Raw genomic sequence first — 27,643 nt, 5'->3', positions numbered from 1 at the left:
CATCTACTCGCAAATTGATTATTAGTCTAACAGTCAAACAATGAGATATTGTTTTGGCATCACAGGAGCATAGTGAAGAAACATCCCCTTCTACACTGAAACGAAAGGCATTTCTCCAAAGTAGAAAGAACAGGGGCAAGAAAATCCACACTGATAAATGGCTTACATATGTCTGTGGAATATTGGCAAGATTCAAAACAAACACACAAAGGAGCTAAAACACTCAATGCAGAATAGACCATTAAGCATATATCTACAGCAAGCACTCTTCAAACATTTTGGCACTCTTACTAAGATACTACACGTTCTGCAGGAAGGATGACCTCAGTGGCGAGAGAGCGAAAAGTGATGAGACATGAGCAGTAGCGACTGATACTAATATACTAGTTTCTTTTTTTTTTCTTCTGTATTTCCTTTATTGCATCATAGGTGAGGTGTGGAGATGCCCTTGATGACTTAGCGGACCAATCCTGGCATGAAACTTACATGCAGTAGAGGGTGGAGAGCACGTCTTGTCTGGGCCTGGAGACCTCGCATTTCCAACATTCCTTATTTCCTAGCTTTTGGCATTCCTGCTCAAAATCTAAGATGTCAGCCAAAGTAGACGTGTGCCATCAAGTATGATCCCCTATAGACTACCAGTTACACGGGTCATTGTTTACATTGTATCTGTAGGTTGTTCTTGAATTGTTCCTTATAGCACTTCAGATGAGCACCATGTGGCCTTGTACCTGTGCTCACATCATTGTACATTTGTTGAGGAAATCTGCCATTTCTCAGTCCATGATTAGTGATAGTAGCTTCCATACTGTACAGCTTTGCCTTCTCAAGAACAAGTCCATCCCATTTTATGTGCATAATGTATCTAAGTTTCTGTTGATTGAAACATTCTGGTTCCTTAAGGTCATGGCAATATAGTGTCCAGATTTTGCAGCAGTAGAGCAGGATAGAAACAACTACTACTTGAACCATCAGTTTGGTTTGTAGTGTGAGATCTGTATTCAGGAAGACCCTTAATGACCTTTAGGGAGTCCTTGCAAGCAAAAAAGATTCACAGTTAGTGATAAAACACTTCCTTCCAGCAACACATAAAATGGAAGGATTCAAAACAGTGTCCCCAGAGATGCAAAATAATGAAGTCTGATAACACACAGATTAACAATTTTTTATCTAAATTTATATTAAGAACAAAAGTCTCTGAAGTGATTAGTTCATTGGCAGAGCACAACAGCACTTTGAGCTTAACTAAGTCCAGTCAGACGTCAATCACAGCTGAGAGGTAATTGGTACAGTTCTACATCTGGCCAGATGGCTAGCACTGACAATACTTATTTGGCAAGATAACAGTATCCAAATCAACCAGCATATACCATTCTAACCCATCAGCAACCCACTTGTCTTGCTGGTAGATAAAGTTGCCCAGTACTGCAGAGCTGATGTGTGTGACTTTCAAAAGCAATATAGACAGCCTGTACTCTGTTCTCTGTATCCTTCTCAGGTGAGCAGTTAGTTGATGGGACACTTCCTAGATAGGGGTACTGATGCACTTGTTCCAGAGATGTGCTGGAAATAAAGATATTGTAATCTAGAAAGACAGACCCAGGAGTTGGCTGTATTCGCACCTCTTTTTGGAGTGTTGATGGTGAGGCCAAAGCCCTTTCATATACACTATTGAAACAGTTCACAGAGAATTGTAACACTGCAGGTGTATGAGTTCGTGAAGTATTGTCACCTGCATACTGCAGTTTCGTTACCTTGTGAGAGTTGTGAACCTTTTAGAATGGAGTGTGGACTGACCGAATAGTCCTCTGTCAGATCTGTATTTAAGTTCTACACCTGCACTGTTTACAGACAATGTCTTGTAAAACATGGCTGCGATATAAAGGACAAACAATGGGGACCTGAGGGCACATTGTTTGAACCCTTCAGTAATTGGCCAATTATCAGATGTTTCATTGTGATGTAGCACATCCCCTGATGTATCATACTGGAGAGCTTGAATCAGTGCAACTAAGTGTCCAGGGCAGTCAAAACATTTTAAGACCTTTGACATAGCTCCACTGGTCATTGTATCGAAGACCTTTTCTATGTCATAGAACACTAATAGTAAAGACTCAAGTTGTTCCCTGCATTTCTCCTACAATCATCCTAGACACATCTTATCAAAAGTGCTGTTGGAGGATCAAAATTAACATTGAAATTCAGGAAGTACAGTCACTGAAAGTGTCTGGAGGCAGTTGAACAAAATTCTAGCAAAACTTTTACCTGCTACAGAGAGCACAGATTGCTACAGTACTTACCTCAACTGCTTTGTAGCCTTTTCTGAAGTGGGTGATAATTGTTGAGTTTTCATATCAGCTGATACGTTACAAATTTTCCACATTAGAAGAAGCAAGCCATCACTTTCAATTATATCCAGAGGGATGTTGTCAGGTCCAGATGGATGTCTTGGTTTCATGCTGTCCAGAGCCTTGCTAAATTCATGAAAAATTGATGGAACTGTCATTCAAGGTTGTACTACAGTTCCTGATGAACAGTTCCACATCTCTCTCACACTCCAGTGAGAAAATGCCACAAGACTCTGGCACTTGACAGACTTTATAAACTTCCTTGTCTCTTTGTTGCCACCAGTTATTCTTGATAGTTATTGTTTCAGTTTGACTTTATTGTTCTTGATTACTGTTGTTTCACTTTGACATGACACTGAGCGGGGTGGCGCAATGGCTAGCACACTGGTCTCACATTCGGGAGGATGACGGTTCAATCCCGCATTGAGCCATCCTGATTTAAGTTTTTCATGATTTCCCTAAATCCCTCCAGGCAAATGCAGGGATGGTTCCTTTGAAAGGACACAGCCTACTTCTTCCCTAATCTGATGAGACTGATAACCTCGCTGTCTAATCTCCTCCCCCAAACAACCCCAAACTTTGACATTACTGTTTGAGCTCTTGAAATTTTTTTCTTTTTCTTTCTTTCTTTCTTTCTTTTTTTTCTTTTTCCATGGAAGATGGATGTTGAGCAGGAGATAGGTAAGTGTCCTCCTGGACATTCACTTTGTTATTGTCATCAAACCAGTCACTTCTCTTCTTTTCACTGAAACAAATGACCTCCCCTGCTGTCTTTATGATGGTGTCTTTTTAAAGTGATCCTTTCCTGTTTAACATCTGTTATGTTAGCTGGTGTTTTGCGGAGTTCATCTACAAGTAACTCTTGCAAGGGAGAGCAAATCTTTTTTTTATCCAGCAGGCTGTTGATATTGAATTTTCTCCTGGAAGAATTTGAGAGACATACCACTCCTTAAAATCACTCTCATCACCCACTTACAAGTATGTGCTGTAGTTATTCATTTGTTATTTAAGATCACTGTGTGCTTAATGTACCTACTACCATTTGGCTAAAATTGCAGAGTGTTAATAAAGGAACCTCATCGTTGGTTCCTTCTGCAAGCCTAAATACCCTGTGGTTCATGTGCCCCAGAGTCTCATCTTGACTGCGAATATATGCATCTTCAACGGTAATGCACTTCAGCTCGGCAACAAGATATATCTCTGCCACAGGTGTATACTCTTACTCACCTGCACTTGGAAGCACTGCTCAGTGGGAAGTTTGTATTGATCTCTATGCGAGTGGTAACTTACCAATCTAGTTACACCTGCAAAGAATAACAGCCACCAAAACAAACCTTCTCAAACAGTTACTCAGAAGAGCCCACTGAACATTGTACAGTCTGATGACAGTATTTGAATAATGAGACGAGGTCCAGGACAGAATGGAGCACATCACAAGTGCTGATGTATCTGTTCTAAGGACCACAGGACAGCAAAAGAGGCAATCTGTTCCCTGGTGAAATAGGAGGAAATCAATCACAATCATTTGAAGAAGGAAGAGTACAAATACAATGGTTGCCGTACAGTGAACTCACCATGTCTTATAGTACAGGCAGTTATAGAACATTTTTATAATGTAACTTCAAGTGCACAATAAGATAATGCATTCCAATAACATCGGGGTAGCTATGGACTGGATAATGTTGACTTTCAGTATACCAACACAGAAATGCATAACAGTTCCTTCTCCATGCAAAGGTTAGAATCTTCTTTGACTGTAATGGAAAATACAGCTCCTGGCCCTGACTGAATTTCCTATGGCATGCTACTGAAACTAAATTTGGAATCAAATGAAATCCTGGAACCTTCTAAGAATATATGTTTGGAAGGACATTTATCCCTGCTCCTGGAAGAAGTGATTTTGATTCCTCTCTTGAAACTAGGGAAGGAGTTCATGTCTATAAATAGTTGTCATGATTTTGCTTTTACTGGTCATGTTGGAAAATCTACGAGGATTGATCAAAAGTCACATTATGTGGATTCTGAAGAGAAGGACTCTTTTTGAGTCTTTTCTATTGTGGTCTCAGAAGATATTGTTCTACCCCAAACTTTTTTAACAACTGGAAGTGGCTATACAGGAGTCTTTCCTTTGGAAGCAACACAACATAGGCATATTTTTTGACCCAGAGATGGTGTATGGCACTAACTGGAGGTACAATATGCATCCCCTTATTTTACATCAATTCTTCCTTTGTTGTTATTCTCTTCAGTCAGAAGGCTAGTTTGATGATGCTCCCTCCTCACTAGTCAACAATGTGCAAACTACTTCATATCTGCACAACTACTGCAACCTACACCCATTTGACTCTCTCTCTCTCTCTCTCTCTCTCTCTCTCTCTCTCTCTCTCCTCTCCATTACAAAATTGATTAATTCTTGACACCTCAGTCTGTGTTGTATCAACCTGTCCCCGGTTTCTGTCAAGTTGTGTGAAAATGTTCTGTTTTTCTCAATTCAATACCATACTTTTAGTTAGTTGTTTCGTCTACCCATATATGCTTCAACATTCTTCTGTAGAATGACATTTTCAAAACCTTCTATTCTCATGTTTCTGACCTGTGTATTATCTACATTTCACATCCATACAAGATAACACTCTAGATAAATACCCAAAGAAAAGACTTTGTAACATTTAAATTTGTATTTGATGTTGACAGATTTCTCTTGGACATTCATCTTATAATCTCTTTACAAAACATTATCCATGCTGTTCAACTGACCTTTCAAATCCATTGACATCTCTTACAGAATTACAGTTTCATTGACAGACCTCAAATGTTTTATTTCTTCTTCCTGAAATTTAATTTGCGTTCCAAATTTCTCCTTGTCTCTTTTACTGCTTGCTCAGTGTACAGAATGAATAACCTCTGGAAGAAGCTACAACCCTGGCTCGTGCTCTGGTTTCTGTACTAGCTGAAGAAAAGTTTTTGCTCTCTGTATTTTATCCCTTCCAAATTCAGAATTTCAAAGGATATATTCCAGTCAACATCTTCAAAAGCTTTCTCTAAATCTGTAAATGCAAGAAATGCTCATTGTTTCTCTTCTGTGTATCTTCTGAGACGTGTTGTAGGGTCAGTACTGCATTGGACATTTCTGACTTTCTCTGGAACCCAAACTGATATTCCCGGAGGTCAGCTTTTACTAGTTTTCCCATTCTTCTGTAAATAATTTGAGACAGTATTTTGAGACCATGACTTAGAAAAATGATGGGTCAGAAATATTCACACCTGTCTATTAGAAATCCTTGGATAATACATGAGAAACTGAATCTAAATGACAAAAAGAGAAAATATAGAAATGCGGCAGACTGAAAGGCAGTGCAAAATGGCAAAGCAGAAATTGCTAAATGAGAAATCTAAGGCTATATAGACATACATAGATGCCACCTAAAGGAAAATTGAAGAGATTTCTGGAGAAAAGAGATGCACCTGCATCAATATTAAGAGTCCAGAATGAATCAAGCTGAAAGGTGGCTGGAAGAAAACCAAACATGAAAATAATGTCATAGAAAAAGAAGAGGAAGTAGACAAAGATGACATGAGAGAGACAATATTGCGAGGAGGATTTGACAGAGCAATGAAAGATTTAAGTTGAAACAAGGGCCATGAAGTTGATGAGAATCCTTAAGAATTATTGAAATTGTTCTACTTTGTGTGGAAGATACATGAGATGGATGAAATCAAATTTCAAGAAGAATGTAATAATTCATATTCCAATGAAGTGTGAATATTACCGAACCATCAGTTGAGTAAGTCATGGCTTAAGGATGCTGACTGGAGTTATGTACAGAAGAATGAAAAACTGGTAGAAGCTGACATCAAGAGAGATCAATATGGATTCTGATGTAATGAAGGAACACGTGAGATAATGCTGACCCTACGACCTTTCTTAGAAGACATACTAACCTATGTCTGTGTCATTCGTAGATTTAGAAAAAAACGCTTTGAAATTCTGAAGATAGCAGGAATAAATACAGGGAGCAAAAAGTAATCTACTACTTGTTCAGAAATAAAACTGCAGTTTGAAGAGTCAAAGGATGTGAGAGGGAAACAGTAGTTGAGAATGGAATGAGGTGAGGTTGTGTCCTATCCCCAGTGGTTCCCGATCTTTATACTGAGAAAGCAGTAAAGGAGACAAAAAGGAATTTTGGCAAGAAAAGAACTCTGAGTTTTGTTGATGACATTGTAATTCTGTCAGAGATGGCATAGGACTTGGAATAGCAATTGTATAGAATGTATGGTGTCTTGAAAAGAGGTTATAAGCTGATTATCAACAAAGGCAAAACAGAGGTAATGAAATATAGTCGAATTAAATTGGGCAATACTGAGGACATTAGATTAACAAACTGGATACTGAAAGTACTAAACTAGTTTTGTGATTTGGACAGCAAAATAACTGGTGATGTTCAAAGCAGAGGGTATCTGAAACCCATATCAGTAATAGTAAGAAAACATTTCTGAAAAAAAGAAAGAACAAGATTCTTTAACATCGAATATAAATTTAAGTGTTAGAAAGTCTTTTCAAAGATATTTGTCATGAGTGTATCCTTGTAGAGTGAAATATGGAAGAGAAACAATTCAGACAAGAAGAGAATAGAAGCTTTTGAAATGAAGTGCTGAAGATTAGATGGATAGATTGGATTACTAATGAAGAATTAGTGAATAGAGCTTTATGGTACATCTTGACTAAAAATAATGGATTGGTTAATCGAACACATCCTGAGTCATCAGTTAGTTACCAGTTTGGTAAGGGAAGGAAGTGTGAAGAGTAAAAAGTAGCAGAGGGAGACCAAGGCTTGAGTGCAGTAAGCAGCTAAAAATTAATTTAAGTTGCAGTACTCATGCAGAGGTTAAGATGTTTGCACACGATTGACTATTGTGGAGAACTGCTTCAATCCATGGACAGAAGACAACAACTACTTGACTTTCTGCCTGAAAAACAAGGAGAGAGAGAGAGAGGCTTTGGCTAGGATCAAACATTTAACTTGAATTATCTGCTTTGTAGAGTTGATTTGTTAATGTTTCTGTAGAAGAGGGATGCCACAAGTTCTGGAAATCAGGGAATTTCAAACATGTCAGGGAAATTTGAAAAAAAACACTGGAAAAATCTTGTTTCTGTCTCAGTAGATGAAATGATTCCTTTACTGAGATGTCATACATCATCACTGGCTGGATGCAGCTGAATATGTGTGCCGCTTCCCTGCTCCCTCATTCTTACTGCTTCTTTCCTTTGTACCACTCCCTTCTGCTTGCGGTCAGTGCTGCCACAACTTCTTGCTGCTAGCCTAGCATCTGCTGATGAGAGGCAGGGAGGCATGAGGAGAGGTTCATTTGGATCTGATTCTCAGAGACTGTTGATGCGTTGGCCAGAGACAGCTGTCATGTGTGCATGAGTTGCATCTAAATGATTGCGAAATGTGTGTGTGCTCTCGTTTCCTGACAAAGGCTATGGCCAAAAATGTAGTTGTGAGAGTGTGGTTGTATGTAGCCCAGTCATCATCTTTACGGTGAGTTGCTACCCATCCTCATTAGTTCATTAGTACTGATTTTCAGAGTATACATGCAAGTTATCTGTTGCATGGATTGATCACCGCGGTCTCATTTCGTCAAATGGTGTCTGTGACATATAAGTAGCTGGTCACACCAGTGGGCTTCCATGATGGGCCAAAACTGCATGCCATTTCTGTGAGTATCTCCAACGGAGTGGGCTTGCCAATCTGAAGCCCATCATTGCCCTGCCCATCGTATCTAGTCTCACCGATCTGCCCACAGGCCAGGTCAGTTTGTGTGTGGCATAATGCGGTGGATTTTCGTGGTTTATCAACAGACTCGGGACTGTGGTGCTCCTCGGCAGGCCAGAGGCCACTGGCAATGGATTTCAGGAATTGCGACTGTCTCACAGCAAGAACATTGTACAGTGCAGTGTATTATAGACATTTTATTCATTCTAGTAAATTTTGGCACTTTGAAAGTAGTTTATATATTAGAAAGTATGGATGATAAGAGGAAGAATTGTGGCAGTCACTGGCAGGTTGTACACAATGTACTCACATATTTCGTGAAAGAAAAACCACACAATAACTGTAAGATGATAGACATAACTCAGTGGGCAATAACCAACAGTAACAAACATAGCAGGACCATTTTATTGGCAGTCGCCTGTAGTGTTGGTTTACACAAGTCTTACCTGCTTTATGTCCTCCTTTCAAGAGGCCTACTTTTTTCTGAGGTTATTTCTGAAACCAGTGAAGATATTTTAAATCTGTCTTGCAACTCCAACAATATACATATTTTTGTCACCAAATGTGTTTCTTTTTATTGAAATAAAATAACATCAGTGGTCTTAATGAAACATATATACACCATTTGGCTTGCTTTCTCCATTTAAAAATAGTTCATTGCAAAAGATGTTGAAGTTAGTACTTAACATTTTTGCTCACATGTTTAGAAATACAGTTGTACTTACATTTTTTGTCAACAACATTTGTCTCTCCATGGGGCCAATGGCTTTTTTGTGGATATGTGTGTGGCGCACACGGGTCCCTCAGCTATTGCAGCCTTTATTCTTTTTCAAGCTGTTTTCCCTTCCCATTACTTCTCCGTCCCTGTTCTTCTTCCATTCCCTTTGCCCCTTCATTTCCTTTTCTTTATGTTGGCCTGGCTATCCTCACGACTTTGGTTCATCTTACAGTTTTGGTTGGTTGCTTTTGCTCCTCCTTTTTGGCCTTTCTTTTTTGGTCCCCGTCAGGGGTTTGACCTCCATCTCCAAATTTGAAATCTGTAGTGTGAGCCAGATGGGGAAGAACTCACTCCCAAGCGTCTTTGGTGTGGGTTCCTCTCCCCCTCCTCCTCCTCCTCCTTGTCCTCCTCCTCCTCCTCTCCCTCTCCCTTTTCCCCCTTCCCCCTTCCCATCCCTCCCTGCTAAAAGCCTTTCACCACCTCGCTAGGTCACCAGCTTGGTAGCCAGGTCATGGTGTTGGATCTGTTATGTATCCATCTGGCTGAGCCCCCTGATACCACAGGAATCACACTGCTGGTACCTCTGCTGTGAACGCCTTGTGCAAGCCTAGGAGTCATTGTCCATCTTTTTGGGGCATCAGATCTCCCGGCAATGACCGTCCTGCCAGGCAGCCATTGCTGTGGCTGGGTGGTGCCCACAAGGCGAGCCCCTGTTCGGAGTTACTGGTACCAGGGTGGACGTTTGGCACATCAAATGTGTTAAACTCTCTGGCCGCTCTACTGTGGCTGCGTCTCTTCCTTAATGTAGTTCTGTCTCAGTTCCTGTTTCTGCCTTTCCAGTGTTACCCTCCTTGGATACATCCTTGGAGGAGGGCCAGACATGCCGGCTTGGGGTGAAACCCTTTCCACATTTCCTGGTCTGTATCAGGACTGACAGGGAGACCTTTGCCACCACCGAACTCCTTTTCTTTGTGAAACATACTGAGGACAAGTTCTGTGAAGTTGAGTCATTAAGCAAGGTGAGATCTGGCTCCCTCCTTATAAAGACAGTTTCTGCCAGTCAGCCATCCTCCCTGTGTGCCTGCGACTGTTTAGGAGACAACCCCATGGATATCGCTCCTCACAAGTCACTCAGTATGACTGGATGTAATTTTCCTTAGGGATCCTCTCCTCGAGTTCAATGATGAACTTACAGCAAATCTGGAATGGTGTGGCCTTCATTTCATCCGGTGTGTCCAGAAAGGCCCTAAGGACCATCATAGAGACACTGGTACTTTTATCATGGCATTTGAGGGGATACCCTGCCCGATAAGGTCAAGGTAATGGCATACAGATGTAACGTGAAACCGTACAATCCACCTCCCATGCGTTGCTTCCATTGCCTCAAGTTCAGCCACATGTCCATGCGATGCGATGCGATGCCACTCCCATCTGTGGTGACTACTGGCTATCCTCTTCATGGGGGATCCCTTGCACCCCACTGCCCAACTATGTAAACTGCCCTGGTTGCCATTCTCCCCACTAACCGGAGTGTCCAGTGTACATGAAGGAAAAAAGTATTCAGCAAATAAAGACCCTTGACCATCTCAGCTACATTAAGGCCTGGAAGAAATCTGATAGGCTTCACCCTGTAAATCTCTCCTCAGTTACGTCTTCCCCTCCTCACCCCTTACCCCCATCCTACTGCCTTCCCCTTTCTTCACCCTTGGTGGCTTCCATCCCTTCTCCTCCAGGAACTCCTCCTCCTCTTCCTCCTCCTCCTCCTAACCAGGGGAAACATCCTCTTCTCTGGCTCCTGCTAGGGATGGGGCTCCATCTCGGGACACCTCCTCTCCAGCATTCTCAGGAGAGGAAGTTTGCACTCTCGGGCCGGAGCAGAGACCCATGTTACAACTGTCAGAACCTGACATCACTGCCACCTATTTCCTTACTGCTAACGCCCCCTCCCTCCCTCTGAGGGAGAAGAAGAAGCAGTGCAAGCCAAAGGACGAGGCTTCTCTGACTTCCCAGAGGGCTTCACCCCCTCCACCTCATCCTGAACCAGACACAGTTTTTATGGATGACACCATATCCTTGTTGATGATGACCACCGACCAAGTAACATGACTGCCTGGTGGTTCGTCTCACCTGGAATCTCACCACACAATAAACCAGGGCAATTGCAATGGATATTATCGTCACCTCCCAGAAATACAACGTCTTGTTTCCTCCTACTCTTTGTTCTCTCTTGCTCTTCAAGAAACTCACTTTCATGATGACCACTCTGTAACATTTTGTATTATTGGGTGTTCTGTTGGAACCGTGCTGGCCCCGGGATAGCGTCTGGAGGGGCCTGCACTTTGGTTCGCACTGATTTCATTAGTGACTGGATCCCCCTGCATACCAACCTGGAAGCAATAGTGGTTAGAGTGCAGATGACTTGCAATCCCCGTTTGCAATGTCTACATGTCTCCAGTTAGGCCACTTCCGTATGTTGAACTGTTTACCTTAATACAGCACCTCTTGCCCCCGTATCTCCTCCTTGTGGACTTCAGTGCACACCACCCCTGTTGGGAAGTGCCACTTTGTCGGGTAGGGGTCTTCTACTTGCTCGCTTACTACATACTTTGATTTGTGTCTCCTCAATGACGATTCCCCTACCCACTTCAGTGCCAGTCGTGGCACCTTTACTGCTTCGGTCTCACAGACTCATCCCCTGCTGTTGTGGGTTGTCTACATTGGTAGCCCCATGATGATAATTGCATTGATGTGGTCATGCAGGGCATCTCTGCCACTATTCTTCATGCTGCTGGCACTGCTGTCCTCCTATCCACAGATCTCCCTCATCATCGACCAGTACCGTGGTGGACCAAGGACATAGCAGTCCCTGTACAGTACCACTGACAGGCACTGCAGCGATGTAAATCACTTCCTTCACAGACCAACTTCCTCACTTTTAAGCGTCTCCATGCTAAGGCTTGTTTCCTTATTAAGTGGTGTAAAAAGGAATGCTGGGAGTGCTATGTTTCCTCCATGCGAACGTATCACAGATTTGGTCCAAGCTCTGTAGCCTTCTGGGCTGCCAGCAACGGTCAACTGTCCAGGGCCTTATCCTTCAAGATGCTCTGTCTACAGATCCATTGGTTCTTGCAGAACACCTTGCGACACACATTGCAACAGCATCTGTATCCTTTTCCTATCCTGCCGTCTTTCTCCAGCAGAAACACAGTTGAACAGAACCCCCCCCCCCTCCCCCCCCTTCTGTTTCAACCCTCACCAACCTGAACCCTATGATGACTCCTTCACTGAATGGGAATTCTTACAGGCTCTTACCTCTTCACATGACATGGCCCCAGGCCCAGATTCCATCCACAACCAGATGATCCAACACTTGGACATTACACAGGCAATATCTACTCAGGGTCCTCAACCACATTTGGCTCACAGGTGCCTTTTCCTCACAATGGTGAGACAGTGTAGTTATTCCTGTCCTTAAGCCTGGGAAGAACCAACGTCTCTTGACAGCCATTGCCCAATTAGCCTGACAAATGTACTTTGTAAACTCTTTGAGAGGATGGTTATGTTACGTACTTAAATCTTGGGGTCTTTTGTTCCCATATCAATGTGGCTTCTGGGAAGGATGATCTCCAACTCCCCACTTCCCCAGATTGGAAACTGCAATTCAACGGGCTTTTACTGTCAGCACCTTGTCACGGTCTTCTTTGACCTACATAAGACGTATGACACGGCTCCATGACTGTGACTTTCGCGGCCCTCTTCCAATTTTCATTCACAAATTATGGATTCAGGAGGATGATATACCACAGGGTACTGTATTAAGTGTCACACTCTTCCTCATAGCCATCAGTGGGCTTGTAAACTGTGTTGGCGCTCACATTACCCCGGTGTTGTATCTCGATGATTTTTGCATCTGGTGTAGCTTCCACTCAGTAGTGTCTTCTGAGTTCCAGCTCCAAGGCACCATCCAACGGACCTCTGTGTGGGCTGTATTCCATGGGTTCCAATTTTCTACCACCAAAACACAGGTTTTGCATTTTCGACGTCAATTCATAGTACACCCTGATCCAGAACTTTATTTAGGCGACCATCTCCTAGATGGTGCAGCCCAGTCCCGTTTCTTGGGCCCTTTTTTTGAAAAGATGATGTGGCTGCCCCATATTCACCACCTGAGGTGTACATGCATGTGGAAGCTTAGTGCTGTCCACCTTCTGGCCCACACGTCTTGAAGTGCAGACCGTGCTACTCTACTCCATCTCTATCGTGCTCTGGTATTGTCCACACTGCGTGATGGAAGTCAGGTTTATGGCTTAGTGGCTCCTTCCTTTCTGAAAATGCTTGATCGTGTTCACCATTGTTGGATGCATCTGGCTATTGGTACCTTTCACACTAGTCCCATTGACAGTCCCTTCACAGAAGCGGGGATCCCCCCCCCCTCTACAAATACGACAAAGCCAACTCCTGGTTTCTTACGCAATCACCATTCGCAGACTCCATGACCATCCTGTGTACTCTGTCCTCTTTGCAAACAAGGGACGTCTCCCTCCTGATCACTGCCCACGAGTAGGATTGCCAGTTGAAATGCGTCTCACTTCCCTCTTTTGAGATCTGCATCTCAAATCATTGGAATGTGCCCCATGTATTTCCTCTCACACACACCCCTTGGATGGTACCTAGGCTATGGTTTAGGACCAAACTATTCCAGGATCCTAAAGTCTCTGTCGCCCCTGTGGTCTTCTGGATTCTTGTACATTCCATCCTTGCAGAGTTCCAGCATGCTGCCATCTTCTACACTGATGGTTCGAAGACAATAGATAAAGTGGGATACGCATTCATCTCCTACTAGGTTAGAACACCATTTATTTCAAGAATCATGTAGTGTGTTCACTGCCATTACCAGGACCCTCCATTTTGTTACTCAGGCCTCCCTCCACAGTGTTTTAATATGTTCTGACTAATTTAGGAGCCTGCTACTCTTGTCATACTTTGGCCTCTGCTATTCATGACTGTCTCTCCTTCCTTGGTCATGCCGCCTGCTCAGTTGTCTTTCTCTGGGTCCCAAGTCATGTGGGTATCAGGGAATGAACTGGCTGACCATTTCGCTAGATAAGCTGATACTCACCCTCCATTACCTTTCATGACTCCAGCTGTGGATATGCAGATCTATGTCAAATCTCTCTTTGTCCACAGGTGGAATGACATCTGGTGCACTATTGCTCTAAGTAATAAATTCCGTGCAATCAAGGAGATTACAATGCTTTGATGCTCTTCCTTCTGCTCCTCTTGGAAGGCGTCCACTGCTTTATGCCGTCTACACATTGATCATACCAGGCTCACCCACTGCTTCCTCCTGTGTAACAAACCACCCCCACAATATGGTTGTGGAGCCAGATTGACAGTATCCCATATATTGGCAGAATGTTCCCTTCTTTTGGCCCTTCATGCTAAATATAGTCTTCCTTAATTTTAATATTAGCGGACAATTCATGGATGGTTGAACTGATCCTCAGTTTCCTCCATGAAAGTGGTTATTTACAGATATAAGGTTTCACTTTGCTCCAGGAGCAGAGGCAATGTGGTTATGAATGGGGCCTCTCTTGATGTTTTCTTGGTCTGAGAAGCCATGACCATTCCCCCTGGTAAAGACCACTCTTTTTTCCAGTTTTTAGATTTGGTCTAATCTTTTATGCCTTTTACTGCGTGTGTTTTAACTTCCTTGTTTTATAGTTTGACTGCCCTGACTGGATCCATCCACTTTTAGCAGCCCCATTTTCTTCTGTTAGTAACTATGAAATCGTGGGACTGATTATCTCACCGTTTGGTCCCATAAATCCTCTCAATTAAACAATCAATCAGTCTCAAAATTTGTCAGGGGAAAATGCTAGAACTTGTCTGGAAGTCTGGAAATCAGGGTATTTCCCTTGGGGAACCTCGTGGCAACCCTGTTGAAAAAAAATAAAATAAGAATAAAAATAAGTTGAAGTCCTAGAATAACAAAGACTGACCAAGTGGGTGGTAATTTCCACATTAATTTGTTTCAACGTAGTTTATTTCTGTGTTGAGATCAGTCCAGCAATATGACCAGCCATGGTACAACTGTGCAAAGTTGGCACTGTGATGTGCCTTTAAGAATTGGTTACATATTTACAGATCAGATTAAAACACAGTCTACTTTGAAACTCTGAGTGAAACTGATAACACAACAGTGTTTCTGCACACACATAATATACATTTAGCTACAGTGATGTTATTGTTAAAACTGAAAATTAAAGAAATGCAAGGAATTTTTGCAGATATCAGAACATTAAATGACACTGTATGAATCATAATATAAAATAACATTACACAGTATATGAATCTCATTACAGATCTGTCTATTTCATACTGAACATTGTCAGATACATAAATTCTACTATTCATATTACATTTTAGTGGATTATTCATATAATATTGAATATAAATTTTTCCTAGCATGTTTCCTAGCTTTAAGAAAAATTTACTTCATTTTGGTAATAACAGTTGTTGTGACTCGCTGATCTTTCAAAGTGCCGCCGCGCAGTTACGCGTGTCCTTTACATGCGGCGCTGACTGCCAGCCATGCAGCAGCAGCACCACCTAAGCGGCCAGCCAGCCAGCGGCCGCTAGACTTGGACTCAGTTATGATTTGACTGTTAAAGTGTAGACATGTCTTACTCTGTTTACTTGTTCTGTGACTTTCATGTATTGCGTCTTCCTTGAAATATGTTTGTTCAACTTGAAGTTATAACACTTTATGACAAGGTAGTGACTTTTTTTTTCCATCGTTGACCCACATGTTTCCATGGCTACTTTAGAGCAACTATTGCAAGGTCTCATAGAATAGCAAACGCTTCTCACAAATGCGATTTGTGATTTCGTCGCGGCATCAAATGCGGGGCGTCTCTCGTCATCGTCTCTACCTACTTTTCCTCCTTACGATGAGACGGCGGAAGACTCGTCTGATTACGAAAAACGTCTTAGACAGCACTTCTTGGCATTTCATGTTGTGGATGAACAAACATGTAAGTCTCTGTTCCTTTCATGGATTTCACCTCAAATGTATCAGTTGTTGTCGCAATTGGCTCCTTTGAAAGATCCTGCGTCTTTGTCCTTTGCTGAAATGTGCTCACTTCTGTCCGTCTATTTTCAAAAGCAGACACATGTGGTAGCCTCTTGTGTTGCCTTTTATCGCTGTCAAAAACAACCGAATCAGTCCTATTGCACCGAGCGAGGTGGCGCAGTGGTTAGCACACTGGACTCGCATTCGGGAGGACGACGGTTCAATCCCGTCTCCAGCCATCCTGATTTAGGTTTTCCGTGATTTCCCTAAATCATTTCAGGCAAATGCCGGGATGGTTCCTTTCAAAGGGCACGGCCGATTTCCTTCCCCATCCTTCCCTAACCCGAGCTTGCGCTCCGTCTCTAATGACCTCGTTGTCGACGGGACGTTAAACAACACTAACCTAACCTAACCTAATCCTATCGCACTTGGGCTGCTGAACTTAACGGCCTCAGTAGAAAGTGTCAATTTGTCACTGAAGTTCACAAAGAATCCTATGCCGATTCCATGGTATGGGATGCTATTATCCGATCGGCGCCCAACAAAGAAGTTAGGCAATGTGCCCTTCAGTTGGCAAATCCAACTCTAGATGAAGTCCTATCCATCACTCAGTTTTTTGAAATTTCTCGCGCCGTTGGAGCGCAAGTAGAGACATGGGGTGACGTCGGGGAAATACAACCTCTGTGTGATGTTGACGAAGCGTGTGGTGTGTCCCCGCCGGCCAATGTGGCCGCAGTAGGCTTCCAAGCACAGCCTGGGCCTAACCGTAAACAAAACTCTAAGAAACTGCAGCAAAACCCACGGCAACTTCCTTCATGTCTGCTGTGTTTTACAAAACATTCACAAGAAGATTGTCCACAACGTTGGGCCGTGTGTCACAAATGCAAAAAAAAGGACATGTGTCATCCATTTGCAAATCCGACCACATACATGATGTTCATGAACATGACACTGATTCTGGTTCTGTGTTGTCTGTCAATTGTACTTCTTCCCTTTCATGGAAGTTATTCGTCACTGTCCAAATGCTTGGTCGAGATGTTCGCATGCAGGTGTATACTGGTTCTGCTGCCACTATCATCAATTCTCAGATGTATCTTCAGTTGGTTTCTCCAATCCTGTCACCTGTCACTAGGCAATTACGGACTTACAATAAACAGAAGATTTCTCTCGTGGGACAATTTGATGCTGAGGTATCCTACAAATCTGTTGTTTGCACTTTTCCCATATTTGTGGTCGACCATAGTAACGCCGAGAACCCTTTTGGTTTCAATGCCTTTCGCGTTTTTGGGTTATCCATAGATGACTCTTTCAATATCGTCTCTGATACTATTCCATATGCTCAATTGGATTCCTTGTCAACGACATTTTCATCCCTTTTTCCTCCTGGGTTAGGCCGTGCAAACGACTTTGAAGCTCATATCATGCTCAAACCCACTGCTCGGCCTAAGTTTTTTCAGGCTCGGCCCATTCCTGTGGCCCATCATGATCAGGTCAAACGGGAGCTGGATTGTCTCACTGCTTCAGGAGTCTTGCTTCCTGTCACTTCCAGTGAGTAGTCCTCTCCTGTCATTGTCATTGCTAAGCCAAATGGTGATATTCGTCTCTGTGGCGATTTCAAAGCCACTGTAAATACTCAATGCCTTATCGGCACTTACCCTATGCCTCGACCTGAAGAATTGTTCGCTAAACTTGCTGGAGGCCAGTATTTTTCTAAACTTGACCTGTCAGAAGCTTATCATCAACTTCCTCTCGATGCTGCTTCCCGGAAGTTTCTGGTCCTTAACATGCCTTTTGGCCTCTACCAATACCAATGATAGCCATTCGGGGTTGCCAGCACCCCTGCTCTCTTTCAGCGATTCTAGGAACAATTATTGCTCACTGCCCCTTGGTGTATAAATTACCAGGACGGCATTGTTGTCACTGGCTCCACCACTGACGAACATCTTCAAAATCTCTGCAAACTTTTTCATGTCTTACAGACTGCCGGTCTTAAGTGTAATCTTCAGAAATCAAAACTTTTTCAGGCATCTATCACGTACTTGGGGTTTCAACTCTCTCGGGATGGTATTCGTCTGCTTCAGCAAACTGTCACTGCGATCAATGCCCTTCCTCGCCCTACATCTGTTAAGGAACTGCAGGCCTTCTTGGGGAAAATAGCATACTATCACAAGTTTTTACCGTCTGCTGCTTCGGTGGCTCAGCCGTTGCATCGCCTGTTGCACAAAAACATGCCTTTTCACTGGTCCGCGTCATGCGATGCGGCCTTCCAGAAATTGAAGACTGTGCTGAAACAGGCCCCGTGCCTGGCTAGTTATCGACCTGGCCAACATCTTGTTCTTGCCACGGATGCCTCTCAATACGGGGTCGGTGCAGTCCTTGTGTGCCATTATTCTGACGGTTCGGAACAACCCATTACTTATGCCTCCAAAACGCTCACGGATGCCCAACAAAAATAGTCTTAAATTGAAAAAGAAGCTTTGGCCATTATTTATGCTCTTCATAAGCTTGGCGTTTTTCTCTATGGATCCAAATTTCATCTTGTTACGGATCACAAACCACTTGTTTCCTTGTTTCATCCATCAATGTCACTTCCCGACAAGGCTGCACACCGCCTCCAGCATTGGGCTCTTTACTTGTCTCGTTTCTATTATGAGATTCATTTCCGGCCGATGGCTCAACGTGCGAATGCCGATGCACTGTCTCACCTTCCCATGGGTCCTGATCTGGCATTCGATAGGGACGAACTTTTGTGTTTCCACCTGGATGTTGCCGAGCAGCGGGTTGTTGACGGGTTCCCCATCACAGGGGACCGGCTGGCAGCTGCTATGGGTTCTGAACCTACACTCTCCCAGTTTTTACGCTGTATTCAGAAGGGTTGGCCAGATCATCCATCTGCTAAGACTTCTGATCCGTTGCAGAACTACTACGCTTTGCGTTACCGCCTCACGGCTAGGGATGTTGTTATCCTCCTTTCTACCGAAAATGCTTCACCACCTGTTGTGGTACCTGCGTCTTTGCGTGCTTCGGTCTTGCGCCTCCTTCACCAAGGGTACTGGGGTGTGTCTCACACAAAATCTCTGGCGCACCGTCATGTGTACTGGCCCAGAATCAACTCTAAAATCGCACACATGGTCGCTGCCTGCGGCCCTGGTGCATCACAGGCCGTCGCCCCAAAGTCATCTTTGTCACCGTGTCCTTCGCCTGAGAAGCCCTGGGAACATATTCACGCTGACTTCGACCTTTTTTAGGTACTTATTGGCTTCTCGTTATTGACACCTACTCTAACTTTCCTTTCATTGTCCGTTGCACGTCGCCTACCACTGCGGCAACCACCAATGCTCTAGCTCGCATTTTCTCTTTGGAATGCCTTCCCTCTACTCTTGTCACTGATAATGGTCTGCAATTTGCCTCTTCCAATTTTTCAGATTTTTGTGCCCGTCACGGCGTCAGGCATATCACGGCCCCTCTGTTCCATCCACAGTCAAACGGTGAGGCTGAACGACTGGTCCACACATTTAAGGCTCAGATGAGGAAACTCCTGACTTCTTCTGCTGCTGATGATGCACTTCTCCAATTTCTGGCTTCTTACTGTTTCACCCCCATGGGCGACCACAGCCCGGCTGAGCTCTTACATGGCTGACAGCCCCGCACGCTACTTCATCTTCTGTGGCCTTCCACCTGATGGCTGCGGGTGCCTTCGCTCGGCTGGTTCACTGCCGACAACCTTGTATTTGTACGCGGATATGGCAGGCAGCCAAAATGGAATCCTGGCCGCATCTTACGACACTGTGGCCAACGCCTGTATGAAATCCAGATGGACACGAGTGTTGCAGTGCGTCATTCGGACCAGCTTCGGCCTCGTGTGCCGGCAACGCCTGTTCCGGATGCCGCTACACCACCTTCGGCTCTACCTGACGCTTGGGATACTGGAATCTCTCATTACTCACAACGCAATCCTCTCACCATCATATCGGTGCCAGCACAAGAACTGATGACACCAGGAGACGTGCCTATGCAGGAACCAGATGACCATCATCTATCGGAGCAACTCTACTGGCCTCCTCCTCCTATGGATGCGGACACATCGCCCATGTCTCCTGTTATAACAACTGCACTTGCCACAACAGGCAGATTGGTGCACAGGGCCCCAGCAGATTCGCCCCCCCACGTCTCCTGTCATCTCGACCCGTTATCATCGGGGACACTTCCGTCCGTACGGGAAGCCTCCTCCACGAGACTTTACAGCCAGTCGAACAACACCTATGGACATTAGCAATCTACAGGCCACCTCCATCAAGACCTGTGCAAAAAATTCAAAGGGGGGAAAAGTGTCGTGACTCGCCGATCTTTCAAAGTGCCGCCACGCAGTTATGCACATCCTCTACATGCGGCGCTGTCTGCCAGCCGTGCAGGAGCAGTGCCACCTAAACTGCCAGCCAGCCAGCGGCCGCTAGACTTGGACTCAGTTACGATTTGACTGTTAATGTGTACACATGTCTTACTCTGTTTACTTGTTCTGTGACTTTCATGTATTGCGTCTTCCTTGTTCAACTTGAAGTTATAACAGCAGTGTTTCAAAATTGAGTTTGGCAGACCAGATAATGTTTTGCAGTTATATACTAAGGCATATTTTAATTTGAGTCTGTTCTTTATCTTCAAATAACATCGGATTTTAAATATGTCGTAGACAATGGTTGGAACTGTACTTTAATGATTTTAAGAAAATAGTATGGTTTCAAACATTCCTACCAAGTACAGTGTGTACTTGAGGCATAAGGAATACATTCTACAGGTTTATTTAATTCTATGAGTTTCTGAAGTATGTATTACTTCTATTGCCCATACTTGGCTGTGCTTAGAATTGCTGTAATGTAAGAGAGACTCTGCTGGTAACAAATTCAGACAGGCACTAGCTGTTATATTTTAGGGCGAAAGAAATGACATGTAAGTGTAACCTCCCAATTCCAGGGAAAAATTTCAACTCAAGTTAGTGCACATGTGCTTTACTACCTACAAAAATAAAAATTTAGGGGTATGACATATGTACATAGATACTCCATAAGCCACCTTACGGTGTATGGCGAAGTGTACCTTGTACTTCTACTAGTCATTCCCTCCCCTGTTCCACTCACAAATAGAGTGAGGGGAAAATGATTATGTATGAGGCCTAATTTCCTGTATCTTATCTTCTAGGTCCTTACATGCAATGTATGTTGGTGGCAGTAGAGTTGTTCGGCAGTCAGCTTCAAATGCTGGTTCTCTAAATTTTCTCATTAATGTTCCTCGAAAAGAATGTCACCTTCCTTCCAGGGATTCCCAATTAGAGTACCTGAAGCATCTCCATAACACTTACATGTTGTTTGAACCTACTGGTAGCAAATCTAACAGCCTGCCTCTGAATTGCTTTGATGTCTTCCTTTAATTCGACCTGGTGCAGCTCCCAGACTCGAGCAGTGCTCAAGAATAGGTCACATCAGCATCCCATATGTGGTCTCCTTTACATGTGAACCACATTTTCGTAAAATTCTCCCAATAAACTGCAGTTGACCATTCACCTTCCCTACCACAGTTCTCACATGCTCATTCCATCTCGTATCGCTTTGCAATCTTACTCCCAGTATTTAAATGGCTTCACTGTGTCATGCAAGACATTACTAATACTGTATCTGAACATTACAGGTTTGTTCTTCCTACCCATCTGCATTAACTTATATTTCTCCACATTTAGAGCTAGCTGGCATTCATCAAACCAATTATAAATTTTGTCTAAGTCATCTTGCTTCTTCCTACAATCACTCAACTTCGACACCTTACCCTACACTACAACAACATCAGCAAAATACTGCATATTGCTGCCCATCCTGTCCACCAAATTATTTATGTATATAGAGAGCTGTTATATCATACTTCCTTGGGCCACTCCTGACGATACCCTTGTCTCTGATGAACACTCACTGTCGAAGACAATATACTGTATTCTATTACTTAAAAGTCTTTGAGACACTCATATATCTGTGAATTTATCCCATATGCTGATACCTCCAGTAACAGCCTGCAGTGGGGCACTATGTAAAATACTTTTCAGAAATCTAGAAATATGGAATCAGCCTGTTGCCCTTCATCCCTAGTTTGCAGTACTTCTGAGAAAAGGGCAAGGTGAGTTTCGCACAAGAAATACTTTCGAAAACCATGCTGATTCATGGACATAAGGTTCTCAGTCTCAAGAAAGTTTATTATATTTGAACTGAGACTATGTTCAAGAGTTCTGCAGCAAACTGAAGTTAAGGATATTGGCCTGTAATTTTGTGGGTCCGGTCTTTTATCCTTCTTATATACAGGAGTCACCTGCACTTTTTTCCAGTTGCTTGGAACTTTGTGCTGGGTGAGAGATTCATGATAGAAGCAAAATGGTTAAGGGATCAATGCCACAGAGTACTCTTTATAGAACTGAATTGGGGTTTCATCCAGACCTGGTGATTTATTTGTTTTCAGATTGTTCAGTTGTTTCTGTATTCCAGGGGTGCTTATTACTGTGTTGTCTGTACAAGAGTCTGTCCGATGGTCAAATGATGATATGTTTTTATGATTCTCTTGTGTGAACAATTTCTTGAATGTGAAATTTAAAACTTCAGCTTTTGTTTTACTATCTTCAACTGCCACACCAGACTGGTCAACAAGGGACTGGATGGAAGCCTTAGGCCCATTTAGTGAATTTACATATGACCAGAATTTTCTTGGGTTCTCTGCCAGACTGTTGAAGTTGCCCTCCAAGATTAGCAGTTATGTTGATGTAAGGAGGAAGAACAGCCCATTTCACACTTAAAATCCTACCAGCAACATAAGCAAGCAAATGGGAAGTTTGGAAACCAAATATCATCACCATTGCCCTGATGTCGGCTAATATTGTAAAATGCTACATTATGAAATAATGTGCATGTGGTGTTGTATTATGAAATATGTTTGTGTGGTATTCAGTACTGAGAAATAAATAATCAGCCTAGCACTAGCCTTTTGTATTATGAAATAACTTCTTTACAAAACAGCGTCGCCCACCAATGATAAACAAAATGGTGCTACACTTTCTAAACAGACAAGCCTTGTGTTTGGAGGATGGAGGCTCCAGTCACCATGTGACCATCTTGATTTAAGATTTTGCTGACTTACCTCAGGCTGGTTCCTGCAAGAAGGCTGTGGCTGATTACTTGTTCTATCCTTGTGGAGTTAGACCTGTAAGTATTTATATAAATGCATATATCTATGAATTATGGACAGCTCTAGGAATAGTGTGGACTCAAACTGACTTCCTTGATCAGTCATAATGTGGAGGTAGCATCCAAAATGTATGACACCAAAAACAGAAACGTCATCACTGTAGTTTTGGCTTGTGTATCAGCTAGTTGCCTCTGCCCACCTTGTATGCCTGTCTATGGCCACAAATGAATACCTGTAACCCTCTGACTGTGGACGAGTTCCAACCAGGTCCACATGAATATGTGTGAATCTAGCAGACGTACTTTGAAAATTTCCAATATCAGCTTGTACATGTTGGCCCACTTTACTTTGTTGACAAGGAATGCAGGAATGTACCCAAAGATGTGTATCTCTTTTCATAGCAGGCCACAGAAATGTGATTTTGGAATTGGCTCCTGTGTGCGAAAGGCTGTGGACACTGCCAAATGCCATCTTTCAGAACTTCTCTGAAATGAATGGTGTTGGCTTGCCTTGAGAAACATCGCACAACAGCTTCAGCTTAGAGTTAAGATGCCGGAATTTGTTTGAACATCAGACATGTAGACAGGTCCTTTAACAGTTGCCGTAGTTCTGAATCCATGATCTGTTCCACTGCAAGCATATCATAGTCTGTAATCTCTGAAATCTCACAGATCTGTGGAAAATAGTCACTTTCTAAATTCTGTGCTTCTCGTATATGGTGTATGTCTGTCATTGATCTTAGCTTCTATTTGCAGGTGGAAGTATCTAATGACTTTGTAGATCACCAACAATTCCCTGTCATATACACTCCACTTCTGTTGTGATACCTGTAACTTCTTGGAGGAAAACCGCAGTGGCTGCCATAGCCTTTCTGCAAGCTCATGAAATGCTGCCCCAATTGCCGAATGACTCACGTCTACAACAATAGCTAACTGTGCATAGCGAACTGGATGTACAAGCAACACTGTAGATCACGAAATGCTTTGTCCATTTCTTGCGTCCACCTAATCGCTCACTGACCCTTTGTATCATGTCCCCTAAGTGTGTTGGTGACTGGTAGACATTGCTGGTAGATGTTGTCAATAAAAATGTATTAACCCCATATATCATCTCAGCTCTTGGTAGTTTGCCGGCTTTAGCAGAGACTGTATCACATGATCTTCTCTGTCAGAGGCAATATACCTTCTGATGACAGTATGTTGAAGGAAAGTAACTTAGTTCTTGTGCATGATGCATTTATTTTCATTTAATGCCACTCCATGGTCAAAGAGTTGTTTGCAAACTTGAAACAGATGCTGTTCATGCGTTTGAGAATCTGGCAAGAACACCAAAATGTCATGAAGATAAGCAAAACAAAATGCTAATCCTGTTATCCCTTCCTCAATAAAATGCTGCCAAGCCTGTGCTTCACATTCTTAACTTTGAAAGGCATAAATAAAGACTAGAATATCCCAAATGGCATAATCACTGCTGTCTTTGGAACATCAGTTGGAGCTGCTGATATATGATTGTATGCTTTCTTGCAGTTAAGAATGCTAAAAATTTTCATACTGGCCAGAGAACATGTGAAGTCCTGCGTGTAAGGTACTGGTATCTATCTGGGATGATCCTTAAGCTTACTGTCTGGTAGCCCCCACACACCTTCCATGATCCATCATTCTTGTGTACTAAGTGTAGGAGTGAAGACCGCAGACTGTAACGTTTCTTCTAATATCACCTTTGTTTCTCTGTCAGCCTCTCTAATGTAATTCTCCATGCTCATTTTGAGACTGATTGTCATGGCATGATATGAATATAGTGTACCATACTATGTTTAATTCCTTTGCAGTGGACCTGTTTAGTCAACTTGTCTATTGTTCCTATTGCCTGGTTGTCTAAATGTTTCTGATTTTCCTCTTCATTACATAGCTCCTCAGAGACGGAGTTACCAATCACCTGAAGCTTCTCACAAGTTGTATGCCCTTTAATGTCTAATATTGTACTGTTGTCTGTCAGATTTAAAAAATATTCTCATTGTAAATTGATTGTCAATGTGAAATGTGCTAGAAAATCAGTGTCCAGTATAGGTTCTGATGCACCAGCTGCTACAAAAGACCATATAAACTGTTTGAAAAAAATCCACATTAATCTACATCTACATCTACATCCATACTCTGCAAGCCACCTGATGGTGTGTGGCGGAGGGTACTTTGAGTACCTCTATTGGTTCTCCCTTCTATTCCAGTCTCATATTGTTCGTGGAAAAAAAGATCGTCGGTATGCCTCTGTGTGGGCTCTAATCTCTCTGATTTTATCCTCATGGTCTCTTCGCAAGATATGCGTAGGAGGGAGCAATGTACCTCGGTGAAGGTATGTTCTCTAAACTTCAACAAAAGCCCGTACCGAGCTACTGAGTGTCTCTCCTGCAGAGTCTTCCACTGGAGTTTACCTATCATCTCTGTAATGCTTTCGTGAGTACTAAATAATCCTGTAACAAAGTGCGCTGCTCTCCATTGCATCTTCTCTCTCTCTTCTATCAACCCTATCTGATACGGATCCCACACTTTATCTCTATATGCGCTAATCATAGATTTATTCACTGCTTTCAAATGTGGCTGTAAACATTGTTGGTTGCGCAGTGCATGGTTGACAGGAAGCGTGCTGATGTCTGAGCCAGTATACATCAAAACCCTTGTGCTTGTATGTCTGCCTAATATGTACTTTGTGTTCAAAGGCGCAGGAGATGTAGGTAGTGATAGTTGGTGTTGCTGAATGAAAACACTGCATTGTTACTGTACATATCTCGACTCTTTGAGTAGAAGCATAGCAATATGCATCTTGCAGCATCTCTCCCAAAATGTTTATGGTACCAACACACTTTATGTGCATCCTCTGCTGGCTTTGTTTCACATCTAGCCTGATTTCTTGTCTGATTAATGTTAACTTGTCATTGCTGTTGTGTGGACAGTTCTGTTGTCAGGTCCTCAATTGTAGCTTTTAAATCTCTAATCTCATTTGAAATGTTTGTTGTGACATAGTCTATAGTTGTGGCCCCAGTTCTGCATCGCTGACCTTGGCAGTTGTCGTACGTGAAATCTGTTGATGTCATTGGGACTGTTGTAGTTTGCTCGCGGGTCTCGCAGATTCTGTCTGCAGCAAATCATAGTTTGTCAGCTGGTCTCTCCTTGTATGTGGCTATCACAGTCCTTACTTAAGCTGGAAGCTGTTGTTGTCATACATGTAACAGCAACCCATCAGAGACTGTCAAACTATCTAACAGACAGTCCTATATCCCCACTTCTCTTGATAGAGTACCTCCTTGATTTTGATGCCAATTGACTTCATGCACCCACAAAATTAGTACTACTTTCTGTCTGCCATATGCTCCTCCTGTAAATGGCTTCACTATAATGGTTGATGCCAAGGTGAATTTCCATTCTTGTTGACTACTCCCTGTTGTTGAAATATATTTTCCATTTATGTGAATCATGTAAGTTGCTGGAAAGTAATGAATGTAGGTGCTCATAATTGCAACCATTCAGTGGCCAAATTGGTAAAACCAGCAGGTAGATTTGTTGCTGTTTTTTATTGCGGTTATGCTGTACAATCATCTTCATTTCTGACAGTGTTGTCTACTGTGCTGTGCTAGCATTGTTGAACCAACATCATTTCTTTTGTCCTGCATATGATTAAAGTTTGTATCTTCCAAAAGATGTTGCTGCAAGGTTTCTATTTCATTATGAAGCCTGTGAATTGTTCTGCTGTCTGATAGTATTGACTGCTGACATCATTCATTGTTCTTAGGTTTGCCATAGACTGATCAACAAAAAGGCTGAAAATCCATAGTTGGAGGTCATCAGTTATGTAGGCAATGACCTACACCACATAAATAGAATATGCATAGTGTATAGTGAATGAACAAAACTCTGTGTTAGTTCAAATCTTGCCAAATTACTTAATGACAAGAAGAATCAACAAATGCTAAGAAATTACTTTACATTGTGGCAATGACAAAAAATAACATCCACCAAAAAACACCTCACACACTCTTGGCATCACATTGCACAAGTGGACAGAGAAAATATCACTGCCACACATTTTTCCAGAATGCTGTGAAAGATGCCCTTTCTTTTAGCTAAATATGAAAATGTATGCAAATTAAACAATCACCTACTTGCCACATTACCAACTATAGTCACTGAATATAAGACCATCAGTGCTGTTGTAGATCCCAATGATGTCATCAGTTCCTTAGCAGAAATCTTAAACCTGCTTGATCCAACTCAGCTGTCACGATATCAGCTTGTATGTAAAAAGGGTATTCAATTATTTTACTATGAAGCCTGAACTGCCAAAACTCTTTGCAACAGCACAATACTGTTTGCAAAGAAGATGCTGACCAATAGTTGAAGTAACAATTTTAACAGGATAGTGAGGGGATGAATCAGTATTTATTCTACAGGTACCCATCATTTAAACAGATGTCCTCTTAAACGTCAAGTGATTGCAATTTCATGTAAAACTTGTATTCTCA

At 42.7% G+C, this 27,643-nt stretch overlaps 1 protein-coding gene across 1 annotated transcript in view; it reads left to right on the top strand.

The window, feature by feature from the left end:
- Positions 1 to 27,643, top strand: part of LOC126259538 (leucine-rich repeat-containing protein 49) — a 173,209-nt gene that overhangs the window by 4,012 nt on the left and 141,554 nt on the right. The gene's annotated exons all lie outside the window — the stretch shown is intronic.

This window comes from Schistocerca nitens, chromosome 5 (assembly GCF_023898315.1).
Source record: "Schistocerca nitens isolate TAMUIC-IGC-003100 chromosome 5, iqSchNite1.1, whole genome shotgun sequence".
NCBI classification, from domain to species: domain Eukaryota; kingdom Metazoa; phylum Arthropoda; class Insecta; order Orthoptera; family Acrididae; genus Schistocerca; species Schistocerca nitens.
The sequence above is the reverse complement of the archived record's forward strand: the minus strand, read 5'-3'. Positions and strand labels throughout refer to the sequence as shown.